This window comes from Hyaena hyaena, unplaced genomic scaffold (genome assembly GCF_003009895.1).
Source record: "Hyaena hyaena isolate Hyena2069 unplaced genomic scaffold, ASM300989v1 scaffold_572, whole genome shotgun sequence".
NCBI classification, from domain to species: Eukaryota; Metazoa; Chordata; class Mammalia; order Carnivora; family Hyaenidae; genus Hyaena; species Hyaena hyaena.
The window spans coordinates 94170-113455 of NW_024081210.1; the positions used below are offsets into that span (position 1 = coordinate 94170).

Genomic DNA, 19286 nt, shown 5'->3' on the forward strand with positions numbered 1-19286 from the left:
GGAAACGTGCCACAGCTGTAAGGTGTGCTGTGAAGACTGCCCCTGTATTCAGAAGACCTGGGCTCTCACCCTACCATACACTACCATGTTCTCAGCGTTCTCTCTGGTTCTCAGATTCCTCATCTATAAAAAGTTGTTTGGCAGCTCTTGGGATGACTGCCCTATTTCTCAAAAAGTTTAATTTAATTATCTTTAAATGGAGCAGATGCTGTCCAGGTGGCCAGAGCCCCATCACTTTTTTTTTTTTTTAAATCTAATATCTGACCCTCCTTTACACATTTATGATAACAACCTAGCCCTGAAGAATTTGGGCTAGAAATGCTAAAATCTCAAAGAGTATTTCCCAGTCTTAAAAAAAAAAAAACAATAAAAACTACAGTGTTTTGACCCAGGCAGCCACAGCTAATATTCCCTTGTCCCTTCCCTATTTGAATATCTCAGCTTGAGCTACATTTTGAAAACAAAGAGATAAAGGCAGTCCAGCAGGAGGAAGTAAAATATTGTAAAGTATGACACTGGGTAGTATCATTCCACATGGTGGAGACGCAAGCAGTCGGCGTGACTATACAGAAGAGTGTAGGAGAAGTAAAAGGAAGAGTAAAATTGAGGTGAGGTGCTTAGCAAGAGGCAAATACTGAAAGGAGTTGTGAGCTAAGCTGAAAACTCTGAGCTCTGTCCCAAAAACTGAAAAGAGATGGGGGGAGGGGGGGGGGGGGGGGGGAGGGGGGAGGGGGAGGGGAGGGGGAGGTCACAGAAGGTTTTTAAACTGTGGGATTTCTATTTTAAGCCTCTCTCCTCTAGAGGCTGCATGGAAGGCAGACAAGTACTTTCCCGACCAGCATAAAGTACTTTCCCCATCAGTAAAATAAGCTGGTGTAGAACAAGGGTTCACACTGATGGCTGCATATTAGAATCACCTGAGAAACTTGAAAAACACTGCTAACCTAGCCTGATGCTAAGAGATTTTTATTTAGTTGAGGGGGTAGAAACAAGTAAGATATTTTTCCTTAAATGTAAAAACCTTAAAGATTCCTTTCACTCTGAAATTTTATCAACTGTGTCAAAGGAGGTTCTTACTATTCAAAGTGAAGCGTGGTAAAAAGCCATTTCCTTTGTATCTTCAGACCCCAAATCTGGAACGATATTTGGAAAGCACCTCTGAACAATTTATATCACTCTTCTTCTTTAAATTGGTTTAATCCTTGAGCATATCAAGCTTCTCTCTGAAAAATCACAGGATTATTTCAGAGAATGATTTCAAACTCCTATTTTAGAATTTCACACTGTTAAATCATTTAGATGTGAAAGAATACCAGCACCTCCCAAATAAATGGAAAACTAAAATGAAATTATAACAAAACCTATTCACATCTCATAAGGGATTGTTTAAAAAAAAAAGTCAATGAGCATATACATAAAACCTAAGTCTGTACTATTTCCCAAAATGAGTTTCTCCAGCATGGTAGGAAAGCAGCTCCCTACTCGTTTTCTGCCTCTTTCTTCCCCTAGCTTGAACTTGAAGACATTTGCTTGTTTGCCGGATTTCAAAGCTATTGAGCACTTCCTATGGGCCAGGCATTGTGCCAAGGACACAAGTATATATCACCATTTTATTAACGTATAAACTGCAGAGAGGAAAAATAACCCCCTCAAGAACACAGAGCTGGTAAGAAGCAATGCCAGAAATTGAACCCAAGTTCATCCTCCCAAATCCATGTGCTCCACCTCACCCTACAGGGTATGGCCATTCCTCCCTACTCTTCAATGACATCTTGCCACCTACCCACACCCCCACACCCTCCCTGACCTGCTGAGCAGGATTCCACTTTTTGAGTTCACTCGAAAAGCATGTGGAGAGGTAAATTAAGAGGAGACACATACAACCCAGATCATCTGGTCCCTGCTCAGGGGGTGATCCCTCAGATTGCTGAAGCAGGGTGCCCTCTTCTGTTAAAGATGATGTAGATATGGGTTAAGACCCGAGGGCCAGGAAGATTCAGAGGGCCTCCTTATAATAGACCAAACCTTATAAACAAACAACTGTACCTCTCACTCACAAAGAAAACACTTCTGCTCCATAGGTCAATCCCTAAAAAAACCTTAAGCAAAAGACTTCCATCTCAGTTTTTAAAATTTTGTTCAATTCAAGGCACAGAATCATTACAGTGGTCCTGAAATTAGTCTCCACCCCTCTGATATGATGTTATTTTCCTGTGTTCACGCTGTTCACATTAAATGGAAGCTTAAACCTCTTTGGCTACTGCCCTCTTCTAAGTGTGATTGTGAGAAGGAATGTCTCCTATATTAGGCATTAAAATGATGCTGAACTTGCTGCTAAGAATCCACAGCCTTAGATGCTTTCATTCTTTACTCAGAAATTATAAAACATTTAGGGGTCCCTGGGGCAAGTTAATCACAAAATATTCAGCAACGTCTGTGCCCTATTATTTACTGACAGACTAAACCTAGAAAACACGGCTCCTGTATCGCTGGCTGCCCTGCACCTCGTGGGTGCGCACGTGGTGGCTGGAAGCTCTGTTCTGCAGTCCTTTGCCTCTTTCCGGCTCAGCCCTTCTCCCCAGCACCTCAGTCATGGGCTACCAGTACAAGCGGAAGATGAGAGTCTCCCCAAGCAAAGCCATTTCTAACAAATGGTCCCCAGTCCTGCGGGGATAGGAATGTGTGCCTCGCTTCAGGAACTTACCCAGGTGAGTGGCAGGAAGATTCGGTCACAGCCTGTGGAGGGAACTGCAGACCACGGTGAGAGTCCCCCCTCCCTCCCTGGAGTCTGTGCACACGCATGCGCACGCTCAAGCTTCAGGCTGCTCTGCCTCAGGAACAATCAACACCTTCTCTGTGCTGGGTGCAGTGTTAGGTAGGCTCTGGCTTCTGGTCCTCACTGTGTCGCCTTGTGACCCTAATACCTTCGTGATCTTCAGTGTAGGTTTCAGGATGGGGGCGGAGGGAACAAGATAGTCACTTTGAGCCAATGTTGTAAACTACATGCCTTCTAATCACCTAATTCTGATAAACAGCTGCCCTCTCTACTGTGCTCTCCTCCTGTTCCCAACTGCATGTTTATCTTGGAAAAAGTTCCTCAAAGTATACAGCCGGTCCCTTCAAGAACTATGAATTAAATCCATTGTAAATATGGGGCGCCTAGGTGGCTCAGTCGGTTAAGCGTCCGACTTCGGCTCAGGTCATGATCTCATGGTTCATGGGTTTGAGCCCCACATCGGACTCTGTGCTAACAGCCAGCTCAGAGACTGGAGCCTGTTTCAGATTCTGTATCTCCCTCTCTCTCTGACCTTTCCCTGCTCATGCGGTCTCTCTCTCTCAGAAATAAAACATTAAAAAAATAAAAAAATCCGTTGTAAGTAATCATACATCCAATTTGTCCAGGACAGTCCCAATTTACACCTGTTCTCCTGGCTACTTTATTAATAACATCCTTTTTCACTCTCAAAGGTGTCCCAGTTTAGGAATGTACATTATATGGCCACCCTTTATAAGGGTCTTTCCAGGTTTAATGTGAGTTTAACACACCCACACCAAAGATTTCAGGGCTTCTAGAAACTTCCCCACAAAAATCTCCCCAACTATTATTCTGAGAGTCCCAACTGAGATGTTTTATCACACTGCGTTTCTATTAGACAGCATTGTTATGGACCCTTGTTGCTCAAAGTGTCTTTCACAGACCAACAACTTAAATATCACCTGGAAGCTATTAGAAAGCAGACTCTCGGGGCGCCCAGGTGGCTTAGTCGGTTAAGCGTCCGGCTTTCACTCAGGTCATGATCTCGCGGTTCGTGGGTTCGAGCCCCGCGTCGGGCTCGGTGCTGACTGCCAGCTCAGAGCCTGGAGCCTCTTTCAGAGTCTGTGACTCCCTCTCTCTCTGACCCTCCCCTGCTCATGCTGTCTCTCTCTCTCTCTCTCCTAGAAATAAATAAAAAACATTAAAAAAAATTAAAAAAAAAAAAAAAGAAAGCAGACTCTCAGGCCCCATCACAGGTCCACTGAGTTAGAATCTGCAGTTAAACTATATCCCCAAGTGATTCATCTCTACACTGAAGTTTGAAAAGTACAGAGGACTGGAATAGACATTTTCCCAAAGAAGACATACAGATGGTCAATAGACACTTGAGCATCTCAACATCACTCATCATCGGAGAAATTCAAGTCAAAACCACAATGAGATATCACCTTACACCTGTCAGAATGAATAGAATCAAAAAGAAATAACATGTGTTGGTGAGAACGGAGAAAAAAGGAGAAAATGGGAGAAAAAGGAACACTCATGCATTGCCGGTGGGAATGTAAATTGGTGCAGCTACTGTGAAAAACAACATGGAGGTTCCTAAAAACTTAAACATAGGAATACCATATGATCCAGAAGTACCATATAATACCAATTCTACTATTTACCCAAAGAAAACAAAAACACTTAATTCCAAAAAAAATATGCAACCCTACCCATATTTATTGTAGCAGTATTTACAATAGCCAAGACATGGAAGCAACTCAAGTGTCCACTGAGAGATGAATGGATACACACACACACCTATTACTCAGCCATTAAAAAGAAAAAAATAGATCTTGCCATTTGCAACAACGTGGATTGACCTAGAGAGTATTATGCTACGTGAAATAAGTCTGACAAATACCATTTCACTTATATATGGAATCTAAAAATCTAAATGCACAAACAAAGCAGAAACAAACCCATAAATACAGAGAACTGACGACTGCCAGAGGAGAGTGAGATGGGAAAAATGGATGAAGGTGAGTGGAAGATACAGGCTTCTAGCTACGGAATGAGAAAGTCATGAGGATGAAGAGTACAGCATAGAGAATATAGTTAGTGGTACTATAATAGCTTTAAATGGTGACAGAAGGTAGCTACATTTATGGTAAGCAAAGCATAATGTTTAGAACTGTCAAAACACTGTGCTGTACACCTGAAACTAACAAAACATCGTGTGTCAACTATACTTCAATAAAAAAATTCTCAGTAAAAAAAAATTTGAAAAGCACCGTTCAGGAATCAAATTTTTTATTTAAAAGGCTGAATTGTGTGGCTTGGGTGGCTCAGTCGGTTAAGTAGCGCACTCTGGATTTCCCCTCAGGTCTGATCTCATGATTCCTTAGTTTGAAGCCCCATGTTGGGCTCTGTGCTCAAAGCCTGCTTCAAATCCTCTGTCTCCCTCTTCTGGAACTCCCCAACCTGCACTGGCGCTCGCGCGCTCTCTCTCTCTCTCTCCCTCTCTCTCTCTTTCTCTCTCTCTCTCTCTTAAAAATAAATAAACGTTAAAAGAAATTTTAAAAATAAATAAAAGACCAGATCGTAAATGATTCAGGCTTTATGGGTAGTAGAGTCTATCACAAATACTAAACTCTGTCATTTTACTATATATAAATGAATGAGTGTGGCTGTGTTCCCTTGAAACTATTTACAAAAACAGGCCATATAGCTTACCATGGGCTAGACCAGTGTTTTCTCAAATGTTAGCATTCATTAGCATCACTCAGGGAATCTGTTAAGACTTGCTTACTGGCCCTGCCCTCAGAGTTTCTGATCAGTAGGTTTAAGAAAGGGTCTGGGAATTTGCATTTCAAGCAAGTTTCCAGGTAATGCCAAAGCTGCTGGACCAGAAACCACAACTTGAGAATCTCAACTCTAGAGTTGTGGTTTTCAACTAGCTGTACAATAGAGTTATTTAGGAGTCTTTTTAAAAATACCCAAGCCTGGGTCTCACTCCAGACCAATCAAATCACAGTCTCTAAGGGTGGGCCCTGGAAGCACCGGTAACGTGTTAAAAGCTCCCTAGGTAATTCAAATGTGCGTCCCAGTACCTCACATTACAAAATTACCTTCTAGCCCCTAAATGACAATGGCAAAGCATTAGGAAGACACAAATGTTAATGAACCAATTTACAATTATCTGTGAAAAACCTACTCCACCTTAACACACAAAAGACAAGAATTTTACAAAGGGATTTCTTAAGACTCTCAAATTGGTAAAACCTATAATGTGACTAAGCACAATTTAAAACTTTGGGCAGTTTTTTTTTTTAATGTTTATTTATTTTGAGGGGGTAGATCATGTGTGATCATGATCATGTGAGATCATGACCTGAGCCGAAATCAAGAGCTGGAGACTCAATGGGCTGAGCCACCCAGCCGCCCCTGGGGAGGAGGTATTTTTAAGTGAACCGAAAGAAACACAGGTTATCAGGATTTGCTTCCCCATGCTGTTTTGGTATTCCATTTCACAAATAAACAACTCAACAGCAAGTACCAACAAGACTGGACTCCTAGTTCAAGGAGTGTATTGTGTGACCTCACCAGCTGTGTGACCTTGGATAAGTCTCTTGAGCTTATGGTTTCTTGACTATAAAATGAAAGGGTTTGGCTTGTGTCCTCTCTAGCTCTCCATGTCTTCGCTTTATGATTTGTATTTTATGAATCATGACTTTCTATAAACATTTCAAGATTTTTCTCTCTGGCGGCTGCAGCAGGTATTTTGTCAATAGGATCAGGCCAAGAATGAAAGCAACTGCCTATACAGAGATGCCCTGTGTGTGATTTTTGTTTATGGGGCAACAGATCCTGAGCACCATGGAATTTGCCATCTTTGTAGACCACTCTTAGAAATCAGAATCATGACCAGGGTCAGTATCAGGTGGAGATTTCGGCTACTGTACCATGTTCTCAGCTTCTTTTGAAGAGCCTAAATAACGCCATTTTAAAATTAAGACCCCCATTAAAAGCAACCTCGGGCTGCACATAGCAGCAGTCTCAGAAAAAAAAATGCAGATTGTTCAAGGCCGAAACCCCTCCCCAATTAGCCAATGAGAGGAGGTTAAAAACATTCCTGCGGGCTGAGACAGGGGCTGCTCCCCCGTGCCTAACTCACCTCATAATTGGTCATTTTCAAAGGAGTCTCAAAAGGCTATAATTGGGCTCCGCCAAAAGTAACGGACACCTCACAGGTACTGAATGGTCAAAACTGTTGCCAGGGATGCTATACAAATGTGATTGGAGTACGACCTGTGTACTGTAACACCCCCATCCCTTACCCCTTAAAAACCCTGCTCACTATTGTTCGGGGCTACCCCCTGCTGTTGCTGCTGTGTCGGTAGGCGGGTGAGACCCTGCTCGAGCTTGTAATAAAGACCCTTTTGTTCTTGCATTGGTATTGGCTTCTGAGGTCACTGGAGACTCGTGATTCAGGCACAACACTTTGAGATGTTGTTTTAAATTTTTTTAACATTTATTTATTTTTGAGAGACAGAGTGCAAGCAGAGGAGGGGCAGGGAGAGAGGGAGAGACACAGAATCTGAAGCAGGCTCCAGGCTCTGAGCTGTCAGCACAGAGCCTAAACCCACGAACGGCAAGACCATGACCTGATCCAAAGTCAGCCACTTTGATGAGCCTGAGCCACCCAGGCACCCCTCAGCTACTCTGAATAGTGATATTAGGGTATGGGAAAAGAGGAGAATAAATACTCTTAACCATGGACAAAGAGAATAAAAACAAAGTTTTAGGATATAGGAGGCTTTATCCTCGGACTGAGGAAAGAACAGATGCAAGAGAAGTCAACAGAGATATCTCAGCAACGGTATGAGAATAGAGGTCCCATGGGAAATGACAATTGCTACATTCAGTGGGAGAGGGAATAAGGACACTCATGTGAACCAGAGGAAAATAGAAGGAAAAGCAGTAGACCTATATATGACTTCCTGCATCTATGTTTCAGGCCTAACTCTCTTGAAAATAGTCCAAATGCCCTTAGAGAGACCTATAAATGTACAGTAATAAGATCAATCCAAATTCCAACCAGCAATGTACAACTACCCATTTTGTATTTTCACCAACACTTAGTGTTTCCAAAGTTTCCCATTTTTACCACACTAATTGTTTCTTATTTCCCTGAGTACTGGTGAAATAAGCATCTTTTCATGTTTTTACTAGCTGTCTGCATTCTTTTTGTGAATTGTCTGTGCACAGGCTTTGCCCATTTTTTAATTAGGTCATTTGCCTTATTCCTATCCATTTATAGGAAGCCTTTGTTTATCAAGCTTCTTAAATTCTTAAATTCTTAAGAAGTCTGTTACAGATGTTGAAATATTTTTTCCTGTTTGCCTTCTATCTTTTGCTTTCATTTATGTTATGTTTAAACATACAAATGTTGATGTTTTTTGAAATTTATATTAGTTTCACATTGTAACTGGGTTTCCTGTTTAGGAAGTTCTCTCTACCCAAGGTTATGAAAATATGCTCCTAAATTTCTTTATTCTATATTTCTACCCTGAAATCTTTATATATGTAAATGTAATTCATAAATTGATAGTACCTGCCTTCAGAGCAATTTGGCAAAGTATCAAATTCTCTTAAAAATACATAAACTTTGGGGTGCCTGGGTAGCTCAGTCTATTAAGCAACATGGCTCAAGTCATGATCTCACCAATCGTGAGTTCAAGTCCCATGTCGGGCTCTGTGCTGACAGTTAGCTCAGAGCCTGGAGGCTGCTTGGGATTGTATATCTCCCTCTCTCTCTACCCCGCCAGTGCTCACACTCTATATGTGTGTGTCTCTCTCAAAAATAAACATTAAAAAAAATATATATACATACATACATAAACCTTAAACTACCAATTTGATTTCTAAGAATTTGTGCTAAGGAAATAACTCATGTGCCCAAATATGTCCTTACAACAATAGTCAGAGGAAAGAAGTAATCTTAAAATGTCCAAAATCAGGAGATAGGTAAAATAAATTGTTCCATTTATAAAAGATTTTATAATGGAATTTTACACATATATCAAAATTTGGTTCATAAATGTATTACAACTCCATTGCTACATATTTGTAATTTATAGTAATATATATATTAAGTGAAAATAAGTATAAAATATCAAATATCATTTGACTACATTTTTGCACAAAGATAAAGTAAAAGATCAGAGGGATATAAACCAAAATGTTCTACTCTTAAAAGAGTGGTTTGCTCCTTGTCCACATTCATTATTTAATCCTCTGCAAAATTTGGGGTTGAGATTATAGGTCATGTTATTTTTCTTGTCTCTGCTTCCTTTTTTCTCTACAATTAGTATATGTTTCTTTTGTACTTAAAAAAAAGAATACAAAAATTTCAAAAATAACAAGAGTGAGCCTCCAAACCCAGTTCCTGTTTTGGTCATATGTTTCTCCTCAATCAGCTTCAAAATAGTTGTATTTCAGTTGATTGCTACTTCTCTTCTCTTTTCCCTAATGCAGATATCATGTGGACACATGGCAGATTTATAATTACTCACCCTCTGCTCAACACGTCTATTATTTTCATCATGACTCTAGTAGGTGTGTGTCATGTGGACAACCACAGAAAAACAATGAAGCAGCTCATCAACACTGCGGCAGTCAAACAGGACATAAAAGGCTAAGTTGAGAAGCATCATTTGTAGCCAGTATATCCAGAATTTGAGCTTTCATGTAGAAAGAAAAATTAGGAGAAAATTGAAATTGCATTTACTGTCCATGTGTCAGAATAAACAAAGAGGACCCATCTGCTCACCTACTCCCTCCCACCGCAATACAATTTGTGCTATCATTTTATACATTTGCTTTGCTTATGCAGAAAATAAAAGGGACATGCTGTTTCTTGTTTCTATGTCAGTAATGTAATTTCAGCCCTATCAACTGTCCCTATTTGACCAGTGCCTAAACCATGAGGATTCTCTTAAACCTTGAGGTAAAAGCACAATCACTAGGATCCATTGCCCTTTCCTGAAGTCAATTATTCTACTGGGAAAGAGTAGTTTGCTCCTAGATCCCATTCACTCTTTAGTCCTCCAAAGTATCACAGCACGTTGGAACTCAAAAGGTCTTTGATAATAATAGCTATCACTTAGAGTGCTCACTACATATTCAGTATTCTGAGAGCCATGCATAAAAATGAACACACTTAACCCTAAACACTCTAAAGCAGGTTCTATCTTCATTACAAAGATCAGAGAGCTGTGGCAGAGAGGATAGGTTAAATTGCCTGTATCACACAAAAAAATATTCTAGGATTGAAACACATGTTGCCTGGCACCAAAATCCCCTTGACTCCCATGCTCTGCCTCCCCATCATCATCTGTACATCAGGTCCTCTTAGAGACAACCAAGTACCATTCTCACTGTGGAAAAATTAGAAAGCATGGATTACAAAAGCAATACATCATTCATGTATCTGTCTTTTCTTTTTATTTATGGTGTTTCTGACATGAGGGAACAATTTACTCTTTATGTACCATATCTTTCCATTTTAAATTTTCTGCCTGTCGTGGCATACTTAGATTTTATGCCTGTACATGATATATGGATATAGGTACAGTCACCTATATGTACTTCAGTTCTTCTACATTTATTTATTTTATATCCTATATATTTCAGTCCTTTTGAAAAATTTGTATCTCTAATTCAAGTGGAATTTATTTTGTCTAGTATGAGGTAACATTTCCAAAACTGTTCAGTGAACATCTAGCCTGATTTATGATTGACTCAATCTTTTCATGCTGATTTTAAATGTAACCTTTATCAGATGAATCTATTTCAGGACTCTTCCTCTATTCCATCACTATGTCTCTCATTAGGACTATTTTTGTCCATTATCTAAATTTTAATACATTTTAATATTTTATTGGGGAACACCCATCTAAATTATCATTCCTTTATAAAATTTTCCTCAATATTTGGAAAATAATTGCCATCACTTAATATAACTTCTCATTCAAGAGGTCTGTGCATGTTTTCAAGCCTCACTTTCACGACCTTCAGAAAGAGCTTATTTAAAGGAACAGTTTTAGGGGAGCCTGGGGGACTCAGTCAGTTGAGTGTCTGACTCATAATTTCAGTTCTGGTCATGATCTCAAGGTTTGTGGGATTGAGCCCCATGTCTGGCTCTATGCTGACAGCATGGAGCCTGCTTAAGATTCTCTCTTTCTTTCTGCCCCTCCCCTGCTTTCACACACACTCTCTCTCTTAAATAAATAAATAAACAATAAATAAAGGACATAGTTATATAGTGTTTTACGGATTATTAGAGTAAACCATTCTTACTATGTTAAAAATCATATACCATATTGAATAAAAGTGGTGGAAGTGGGCAGCCTTGTCTCACACCTGACCATAGGGGGGAAACTCTTAGTTTTTCACCATTGAGTATGATGTTGGCAGTGGATTTATCATATAAGGCCTTTATTATGTTGAGATATGTTCCCGCTGGGCCTACTTTCCAGAGGCTTTTTATCATCAATGGATGTTGTACTTTGTCAAATGCTTTTTTGCATCTATTGAAATGATCATATGGTTTTTATCCTTTCTCATATTGATATGACACACCATATTATTTTGCAAATATATTTTAAATGTTTATTTATTTATTTTCAGAAAGAGAGAAAGTGCAACCAGGGAAGGGACAGAGAGAGAGGGAGAGAGAGAATCCCAAGCAAGCCCCACAACTCTCAGTGAAGACTCTGATGTGAGGCTCTATCTCATGAACCATGAAATCATGACCTGGGCAGAAATCAAGAGTCAGACACTCAACCAACTGAGCCACCCAGTTGCCCTAGATTGTTTTCCAAATATTAAACCCCTTGTATCCTGGGAATAACTCCCATTTCATTGTGATATATGATTTTCTTTAATATATTATTACATGTCTATTCTCACTGCTATTTAACCTAGAACTGAAAGTGCTAGCCACAGCACTGGAATATTATTCAGCCATCAAAAAAGAATGAAATCTTGCCATTTGCAATAACATGGATAGATCTAGAGAGTATAAGGCTGAGCAAAACAAGTCAGTCAGAGAAAGACAAATATGGAATTTAAGACACAAAATCAAACAAATGAAAAGAGAGAGAGAGAGAGGAGACAAACCAAGAAACAAACTAGTAACTATAGAGAATAAACTAATGGTTACCAGAGGGGAATTAGGTCAGGGGATGGAGGAATTAGGGGATGGGAACTAAAGAATACACTTCTCATGATGAAAAAAAAAATTTTTAATCATAAACTGTAAGAAGCACATAGAAGAGAGATAGCCACCCTGGTCTCCCTATGCAGAGATAACCACTGCTTTCATTTTGACAGATAGTCTTCCATTTCTCTTTTCTATGCATATAAACATACTGAAATTACATATTTTATATAGTATGAAATTTATTTTCATTTAATAATACATTTTGAGTTTATTTTTAAAAACTGCATTTATCTAGGTCCAACTTCTAAACAATTAAGTCCTAGTTCCACTGCCCAGTGTTGTCTAAGGCACACATTCTATAATAGTAATAATATAATGACTACATTCTATTCCATTGCATGGATATTCTATACTTTGTTTAACGAATTCCCTATATTGGAGAGTGAGATGACTACCCATTTTTATTACCAAATGTAATTTTGTAATATATACCCTTTATATGCATCTTAGAAAAGGTCTCCAATTCAAAGCAAAACTTTGAATGAATTTGTTAAATGTGGAATTAATGAGTATATATATAGTATAGTGTATATATACTGTTCAGACTCTTTGTGGATATTGCAGGACAATCCTGTAACAGCTGATTCCAAGCTCTACTCCCATGTAAATATTGAGAGTTCCTGTCTCTTTGCAGTCACATCACTAGGCATTAACAGAAGGTATTAAGACTCTTAAATTTTTGCCAATCCAATGGGGAAAATCAAGATTTCACCGTTGCTTTAGTCATTTCTTTTTTTTTTAATATTTTATTTATTTTTGAGAGAGATATAGAGGCAGCATGAGCAGGGGAGGATCAGAGAGAGGGAGGCACAGAATCTGAAGCAGGCTCCAGGCTCTGAGCTAGCTGTCAGCACAGAGCCCAACGCAGGGCTCAAACCCACGAACCGTGAGATCATGACCTGAGCCGAAGTCGGTCACTCAACCGACTGAGCCACCCAGGCGCCCCTGCTTTAGTCATTTCTATCCAGCACATAAAATGCCATGACAGTTAAGGCTTTATTCTAGAAATACTCTTTACAAATAAAATTAACCTTTTTCATCAAATATTTAAATTATCTGATAATATCACAAAGTGTTTTTTATTTTTACTCACAAAGTATTTTTGCCCATCTTTCTTCTTTTAACCTTAATAAGTCAATTTTTAATTGGGTATGTCTGTTGTAGATAGACACAAATAATTAGATTATATTTTTACATGCAATCTGATAGTCTTGGTCTTTAAATTTAAAAAAAAAATAATGTTTATTTTATTTTTGAGGGAGACAGAGCATGAACAGAGGAAGGGAAAAGAAAGAGGGAGACACAGAATCAGAAGCAGGCTCCAGGCTCCGAACTGTCAGCACAGACCCCAACGCAGGGCTCGAACCCATGAACCACTGGATCATGACCTGAACTGAAGTGGGACGCTTAACCAACTGAGCCACCCAGGTGTCCCAAGAATCCTATTCTTTTAATAAGGAGATTTTACTCATTTTTATTTACTATTATAACTGGCATGTGGCTTTACTTTATATTCACTGGTATCTTGGAAGCACTGATCTACTTATAGTTCCATTAAGTTACGCTTACTTTTTTTTTTTTAATGTTTTTTTATTTATTTCTGAGAGACAGAGACAGCGTGAGCAGGGGAGGGTCAGAGAGAGAGGGAGACACAGAATCTGAAGCAGGCTCCAGGCTCTGAGCTAGCTGTCAGCACAGAGTCCAACACGGGGCTCGAACACACAAGCTATGTGTGAGATCATGACGTGAGCCGAAGTCGGATGCCCAACCGACTGAGCCACCGCCCCATGTTACATTTACTTTTCAAAAATATTTTAAATTGACGTTTCTCTAGCTATAAACATTAAAATGAAAAACTATATTTAGAGTCCACCATAACTAAATTAAAAATTTTAGCATAATTTTAATACTACTACTTTTCTAATAATCTAACTTTCCATTCTTTGTATTTTCCATGTTATTATTTTTACCTTAATTTTGGTTTGACGAAAACTACTTTGACATTTGCATTCGGTTTTATAATCTGATTTGCTGTGTTTAATATGTTCCAGTGCTCACTACCAGACTTTGCATACTCCCACAGACATGGGACAGGCATGTTAATCATACAAAGCTGGGTTTGATAAAACTTGCTCAGCAGAACAGAGTTATCACCTAAAAGAGGTCTCAGCAGGGTCTCTAAAGGAAAGAGGAGCTTAGGGAGGAAAGTTTCAAGGTTTTGGAAGCTGGTGTTAGTCACAGTTTCAAGTGGAAGTAAGTATGATGCAGGCAGGAATTGGTCAGGATTTATAACTGAGTAAGTTGCTGGAATAATCAGTGGTCTTATTTTTGGAATACAAGTCTATGTGTAGTTACTGTGAAGACAGTTTGTCTGTGGTCTTATCAGTTTAGCTGTGGGTCTGAATGAACTGGTGTTAAAACACATTGGGCTCAGTCTTGCGCTTGGTGGTTTTATACAGTCAGTTTTGCCAGCCAATTATGTTTTCTGTTTCATTTATTACTGCAAATCACAATTTTTACTTCATCTATTTGCTATTTAGAAAATGCCCTCAAATATTATTTTAAAAGTAAAACATTCTCTGAGTTCATGAATACCTGAGTTTTGTTCTCTTTTGGTTTTTTCTTGGAAGATTGCTTATTTGGGTATAAATTTCTTGGTCACAACCTCTTTCCCACAGAATTCTATAAATGTTATTCCACTGTCTTCTAACATTTAATGATATAGAAAAAGAAACTCTGATGCCAGGGATTTTTCTTTTTTTTTCCTTGAATACTTGAGAATTTATTTCCTTTCATTCAGAAACTTTGTTGTATATATTTACGTATGGATTTCTTTTTCGATCTTGTCTGGAGCACTGGAGCCCTATTTTGTCCACAGACAAAGACATCTTTTCGAATGGGAACATTTTTATCAATTATAACTCTGATAATTGTTTTTGTTCTGTGTATTTATTTTCCCCTTCGGGAATACCTGTAGTTCCTAGGTTTGCTCATCAATCTCTGTTTTCTACATCTTTCCATTCTACTGTTTCTTTCATCCATTCCTTTTTTTTCTCTATATTCTGAATATAGAGAAAATGTTCCCAGGTTTGTCTTCTCATAACCATTTTAGTTATGCTAATTCAGTAGTGCTAATTCTGCTCTCACTCTCCTAGGCAGTAAGGCCCACTAGTTAAGAGCATGCTCTCTGCATCCCTGGATTAGAAATATGGGTTTTTCTAGTAACCAATTCTGTGACTTGAGTTGCATTTCTAATTCTCTCCATACTTTGGTTTTTTCATCTGTAAAATAAAGATAATAATAGGTACTATATCAGAGTTAAGTACAATGAGTTTAATACATTTAAAGCAAAGCTGACACTTAAAAATGATTAACTATTATTATCAATTCTGCTATTGCATTTTTTTACAATTATATCTTAATCAGATCTATTTACCTCTTCATTTTGTCCTCCTATCCTTTCATATCAATCTGTTCTCTATAATTTCTTCTCTTTTTTTTTTTTTTTTTGGTTCACAAATCTTATAAATTCTACAAAAGATATAAAATAAATACCTGGAATCTTCTTGTGAATCCCACCATATTTCACTTTCACGTATGTGCTCTTCTGAGTCTTCATCATCATATTTATTCTCCTCTGTTTTATAATCTTTTTCCAAATGTCCTATGTTGAATTTTGGGATTTTACCCTTAGACACAGTGAGATTTTTTTATGGTGTTTACTCTTTATTTAAGGCTGTTCCACTTTGGGCAAATACCAGGGCTGATTGGATCCTCTGGGCTTTTGCTTTAAAGGGAAATGGAAGAGGAAGAATATGAAGGGTACAATTAAGGGAATGTGACGCTTCTGATAAGTCTGTCTCTTCATTACATGTTTTGTTAGAGGTTCCATAAATACATTTCTATCACGTGTTCTCAAGGACTTTTAACATGGTAACTATCTGGGCAAATTACCATCCTATTTAAATTAAGCATCCTTAAAGAGATCAATCCACTGTCTCCAAGCTAAATTGCATGTAACAATTATTGCCTGAGAGATTTCATGAGAGCTCCCAGGTTTGTCAGTGCTTTGTAATAATGATCTCATCCCAGGACTCAGCATCCAATTTGTATCACATAGCCGGCTGGCTGAAGTTTGAGTTAAAAGAACAAAGATGACATCCAAGGTTGTGTTTGAACTGTCACTATGAATATCTCTGTTCTACAATGCCATTTGTATTTAAGACTTTGGATCCTGATATAAAACAGTTTTTTAGAAAAACATTGTTTCTTCTTGGACTTCTATATCAATGCCTCTCTCCAACAGTAATTTTGTGTGTGTGAGAGAGAGGAATATAGTGAAATAGCCTTTATATTTCATTAAGTCTTTTCAATACAATGATCTCTTTCATGTTATTGGAGGCCTGCCTCTGAAATGAAGGTGTCATCAGACATGATCAATCATTATTCTTATATTTATCCACAATAATCTTTCAGTTAGCAGGTGTTTCCAATATTACTGATTTTTAAAAGTCATTGGAGGGACAATATGGCAAGATCTGCTGTTTAATTAGGAAAGATACAATCCTAGAAAGATAAATTTCCCATGTACTTTTCCATCCAAACCAACCTCTTTAATTTCCCAGGGGCATGTTCACCCTACTGGAATCTTAATGCATGTAGGTTAAAGAACATCCTAGTAAAGAATGAATGGGTCAGCGAGGCAATTAAAGAAGAAATTTTAAAATATATGGAAACAAATGAAAATGAAAACATGACAGTCCAAACCCTTCAGGATGCAGCAAAGGCAGTCCTAAGAGGAAAATACATTGCAATTCAGGTCTATCTCAAGAAACAAGAAAAATCCCAAATACAAAATCTAACAGCACACCTAAAGAAACTAGAAAGAACCCCCAAAGCCAACAGAAGAAGAGAAATAATAAATATTAGAGCAGAAATAAACAATATAGAAGCTAAAAATAAAACCCACAGAACAGATTAATGAATCTCAGAAGTGGTTTTTTGAAAAAATAAACAAAATTGATAAATCCCAAGCCAGAATTCACAAAAAGAAAAGAGAGAGGACCCAAATAAATAAAATCATGAATGAAAGAGGAGAAATCACAACCAACACCACATAAATACAAATAATTATCAGAGAATACAATAAAAATTATATGCCAACAAACTGGACAACCTGGAAGAAACTGACAAATTCCTAAACACCCACACACTACCAAAACTCAAAGGAAGAAATAGAAAATTTGAACAGACCCATAACCAGTGAAAAAATTAAATCAGTTATCAAAAATCTCCCAACAAATAAGAGTCCTGGGCCAGATGGCTTCCCTGGGGAATTCTACCAGACATTTAAAGCAGAGTTAATACCTATCCTTCTCAAGCTGTTCCAAAAAATAGGAATGGAAGGAAAGCTTCCAGACTCATTCTATGAAGCCTGCATTACCTTGATTCCCAAACCAGACAAAGACCCCACTAAAAATGAGAATTACAGGCCAATATCCCTGATGAACAAGGACGCAAAAAATTTTTTTAATTTTTTTTAATGTTTTATTTATTTTTGAGAGAGAGACAGTGTGAACAGGGGAGGGTCAGAGAGAGAGGGAGACACAGAATCTGAAGCAGGCTCCAGGCTCTGAGCTGTCAGCACAGAGCCCGACACGGGGCTCGAAACCATGAACTGTGAGATCATGACCTGAGCCAAAGTCAGATGTTTAACCGACTGAGCCACCAAGGCGGCCCAAGGATGCAAAACTTCTTAACAAGATACTTCAACAGTACCTCAAAAGAACTATTCACTGCAATCAAGTGGGATTTATTTCTGGGCTGCAGAGCTGGTTCGATATTTGCAAATCAATCAATGTGATACGTCACATTAATAGAAGAGAGGATAAGAACCATATGATCCTGTCAATAGATGCAGAAAAAACATAACAAAATACATCATCGTTTCTTAATAAAAACCCTCAAGAAAGTCAGGAGAGAAGGAACATACCTACATCATAAAAGCCATGTATGAAAAGCCCACAGCTAATATCATCCTCAATGGGGAAAAACTGAGAGCTTTCCTCCTGAGATCAGGAACACGACAGGGATGTCCTCTCTCACCACTGTTGTTTAACATAGTGTTGGAAGTCCTACCCTCAGGAATCAGACAATAAGATGAAATAAAAGGCATCCAAATAGCAAAGAAGAAGTCAAACTTTCACTTTTTGCAGATGACATGATACTCTACATGGAAAACCTGAAAGAATTCACCAAAAGCTGCTAGAATTAATACATGTATTCAGCAAAGTCACAGGATACAAAATCAATGTACAGAAATCAGTTGCATTTCTATACACCAAAAATGAAGTAACAGAAAGAGAAATCAAGAAATTGATCCCATTTACAATTACACCAAGAACCATAAAATACCTAGAAATAAGCCTAACCGAAGATGTAAAAGATCTATATGCTGAAAACTATAGAAAAATTATGACAAATCAAAGACACAAAGAAATAGAAAAACATTCCATGCTCATGGATTGGAAGAATAAATACTGTTAAAATGTCAATACTACCCAAAGTAATCTACACATTCTATGCAGTGAGATTTTTTTAAATGACATATTTGCCAAAAATCAGGTAAATCAATTCTCTTGCCCACTTTTTACTTGCTGGAAGGTAGATTATAGGTTAGCAGTGGGTTATACTGTCTCCATCCTGGCTTCTAACAGACAGCTCCACTATTCTGAGATGAGGGGTTCTTCTTGCCTGGATCTCTGACATACTAAACAAATCCAATGAATAAAACCCACTTCCCCCAGCATGAACTACAATAAGCATCTATCTTCAAGTCTCCTCCTTTAACCATAATGCTTTACCTATTGGAATCTATACCTCCTCCTCATCATCATCATCACCATCATCATCATCAACTACTACTACCATGTCTTGAATGCTTACCATGTGCCAACACTGTATAAGACACTTTTTATATCAAATCTATAAGATAAATATTATTGTCTATGTAATATGTCATATTACAGATGTGGAAACAAGCTCCAGAAGAGTAAGTCACATTGCCAAAGCCTCTAGGCTATCAAGTGGAAGAGGTAAGATTCTAACCCTGCTCCCTCTGTTCATTCATTCCTCTATACCAAGCCATGTCCCTGCCAGCACCTACCCCATTCTTCACATTCTGGTGTTTTATACTAACACTTTGTGCTAGTGAATATACAAGGATAGAGAGGTGTAATTTTGTCCTTTTGTCATCTT

General features: G+C 38.2%; 1 long non-coding RNA gene across 2 annotated transcripts in view; it reads right to left on the minus strand.

The window, feature by feature from the left end:
* Positions 1-1101: 1101 nt before the first annotated feature.
* The window catches only part of LOC120248284, a 45321-nt gene continuing 27136 nt past the window's right edge, over positions 1102-19286 (minus strand). Inside the window, exons 3-4 of one of the 2 annotated variants that reach the window (XR_005532544.1) lie at positions 15585-15816; positions 1102-1223 (exon numbers count right to left, since the gene is read on the minus strand). This is a non-coding gene — a long non-coding RNA (uncharacterized LOC120248284). Of the gene's footprint in view, positions 1224-15238; positions 15311-15584; positions 15817-19286 lie in introns of those variants that run through there. The other variant, XR_005532545.1, reaches the window with a different exon arrangement.